Here is a 3164-nt window from a genome sequence, read left to right as displayed (position 1 = left end):
GACAGAGAGAGAGAGAGAGAGAGAGATGCATCTAAAGATTACTGTATCTCTTAGACAAATCTGTTTCAATTATAGCTGATTTTTTACGTTACACGTCATTTAGCTGACAAAGTTGCAGTTGCACGCCTCTGGAGCAACTAGGGGTTAAGGGTCTTGCTGAGGGACACATTGGTTGATGAACCCCACAACTCTTTTTATTGATTCCCTATGGGAAACTTACAATTTACACTCTGTTGTTATTACACACTACACACAGGCCTGACATACACACACATGGCCAGGTCCTCCACATGCATTGGAAAGAGATGTCATTTCAACCAAAAGATGTCACCGTGACGAGCGTTGTCGGAACGATTTGATCAGCAGTAGCTCGTCTGCATACGATTTTGCTAAAACTCTGTGAGTTGGTTGCCAACTTTGTCACCGGCTGACATTTAAATGCCATCAGCTGATTTATTATGATTGGACGAAAGCTGTTTGGCAGTTTGGTTTCAGCTAACGGTTAATTGTGCCTATATTTGGACGTTGAATGTCTTGCTTTGCCCTCTCTCTTAAGGACTGTTTGTGTATGTGTGTGTGTGTGTGTGTGTGTCTGTGTGTGTATGTATGTATGTGTCTGTCTGTGTCTGTGTGTGTGTGTGTGTGTGTGTGTGTGTGTGCGTGTGCGTGTGTGTGCGTGTCTGTGTGCGCACTTACCGAGAGAGGAAGGAAGTGTGAGAGATTAGTAAAGATGGATAAACAGCCAGATAAGACTTTATGACTCTCTCGGGGGGGGATGCAGGCAGAGCAGTAGGACGGCTGCTTTGAGAAAACGTTCTTTACCTTCCCCGCTGCGAAGGCTATGCATTGATGACCTGCACATGCACAGATATTAAACTCATTATGGCAATCCTGTGCCGTGCCCTCCCTGTCTCTCGGCTCCTCTGAATCAGCCACTCCAGGCCGCAGCTGCCAGCTTGTAATGGCTTCCAGAGCTCTCTCTCCCTCCCTTCATTCCCCTTCCTCCGTCTTTCTGTTTTTCTGCAGCCTTTCAGATGAACGGGCCAAAGTGGAAGTGGAAATCCGCCGTACTTCATCCAGTGAATCAGCCAGCAGAGCACCCGTTTGAAGGAAAACCACAACCAGGGGTTTGGAAAAGTAAGGGATTTTGTTTTTCATAAATCATGGTGGAGTTTGTTGAGGGGTGTTTTTTTTTTACATTTCAAACGGAAGGTCTTTGATGAGTGCATTAGTTAAATATGTGTGTTTATGCACAAGGGAGCACGTTCACAGACACGCTGTTAAAGTTTTACCTTTTCCTGGAAACTGAAAGAAGCTTATGTGTAATTGCCAAGGGACAGGATGCAGGCTTTTAAATTAGCTTATTTGTGTGTGTGTGTGTGTGTGTGTGTGTGTGTGTGTGTGTGTGTGTGTGTGTGTGTGTGTTATGGACTGTATTTGAGACATAAAGAGAGAGAGTAAGGGAGAGTTGTTTTAGGCATTTCCACTTAAATTTCATTTTCCACTTTCAGAGATGGGGAAAGTAATGTTTTTTCAGATTAGATTTGTGTGTAAAGAGGATTTTAGTGTCTGTGTATTAGAGTTCCAACTAATGATTCTTTCCATAGTCGATTATTTTCTTGATTAATCGAGTTGTTTGGTCTCTAAAATGTCAAAAAATTGTGAAAAATGTGGATCCGTGTTTCCCAAAAAGCCCAAGACGACGTCCTCAAATGTCTCGTTTTGTCCTCAACTCAAAGACATTCAGTCGATTGTCACAGAGGAGAGAAGAAACTAGAAGATATTCACATTTAACAACCTGAAGTCAAATCATTTTCAATGTAACAGTTGACAACTAATCGATTGATTGATTCATCTTTGCAGCTCTACTGCACGCACAGTGGAAGGAGTGGGGAGAGGTACAGCAGGGACGCCATGTTGCTGTTGTTATGGATACAGTGTGCAGATGATGACGGATGATGGACAAACGCCTCCTGACAACATCTGGCACGTCTGCAAATGGAGCCTGACAGGTGACACAAAGCCGACAAGGCCGCCATGTCACATCCAAACGAGCCGACGTGGAGCACCCATACATATTCACACATTCATACATGTTCCAGGCCACATATTTTGACTGTGTACATGTACTGTTTTTAAGTAGTCTAAATCAACGGAAGTACATTTCCGGGATACGGCCTGAAATGTCCGCTTTCTGTGTGTTATTGTCACTCCCCGATGTGAGTCGAGTGCAGATGTGAGTCGTGCATGCTCAGATTTAAACGGTTTACGACATAACGTGTCACACGGTGATTTGTGAAATCCATGAAATAATAAACTTTTCTCATTACAAATAATAACAGAAGATGGGAATCATTTAAAAAAAACGTTTAGGCCATCTATGGTTGTTTGATGCTAACGTTAGCTCAAAACACCATTCAACTGACAGGCTTTGTTGTGTTTGATGCTAACTTGTAGCTAAGCTAGCATTCAACCAACTTGGTTGAGTAGGTCCATTTTTACTGTGTTGACATTGCAGAATCTCTCGTTAGCATCTTGTATGCTACTTGTAGGCAAAGTGACGCATGCACAACTCAAATCCGCACAAGTCACACATCAGGGAGTGACTCGTTCGTAAAATCGCTTTGTTTGGGAACAAGCTTCAAACCAGCAAATTACACGCCGAAAATGTCAGGTTTTGAAGAAGATTTGGAACGTACAACAAGGCCGGCCGGCTTGGTTCTTTCGGGAAATGATTGTAAAGATTTATAAAGAATATGTTGAGGGCGTTTCCTCTCTTACTGGGACATTTTGGGATTGATTGGGGGGGATTGCTGCAGACGAAGCACACACTGGTGTGATTCACTTTTTTGTCACTTTTTGGACATTTTCTACACTACATAACACTAACTTATTAACTTTAGTTTTACAGTAAATTTTTGGAATTTATCGTCAATAAACCTCATTTGCAGCAAATTAAACCTGATGTTTAAAGTTACAAAAGCCGAAATTAGGAATAATTTCGACTAAAATGAAAGGAATGGATGTTGATGGGTAATCACAGACTGGAATATGTCAAAACATGTCAAAAGAACATTAATTTAGGGAAATGGGTTCAATTTGACCCAAGGACAACATGAAGGTTAATATAATATTGCATGTGGCGTTTTGTCTTCTTTTGTGCG

The 3164-nt window shown here is 42.0% G+C and overlaps 1 long non-coding RNA gene across 1 annotated transcript in view; it reads right to left on the bottom strand.

The window, feature by feature from the left end:
* The window catches only part of LOC117958321, a 16321-nt gene extending 16295 nt beyond the window's left edge, over positions 1-26 (bottom strand). The window contains exon 1 of the long non-coding RNA XR_004659693.1: positions 4-26. This is a non-coding gene — a long non-coding RNA (uncharacterized LOC117958321). The remainder of the gene's footprint in view (positions 1-3) is intronic.
* Between the last annotated feature and the right edge of the window lie 3138 nt (positions 27-3164).

Source organism: Etheostoma cragini, chromosome 15 (genome assembly GCF_013103735.1).
Source record: "Etheostoma cragini isolate CJK2018 chromosome 15, CSU_Ecrag_1.0, whole genome shotgun sequence".
Lineage (NCBI taxonomy): Eukaryota > Metazoa > Chordata > Actinopteri > Perciformes > Percidae > Etheostoma > Etheostoma cragini.
Note: the sequence above shows the minus strand (reverse complement) of the source record. Positions and strands in the feature narration are given on the sequence as shown.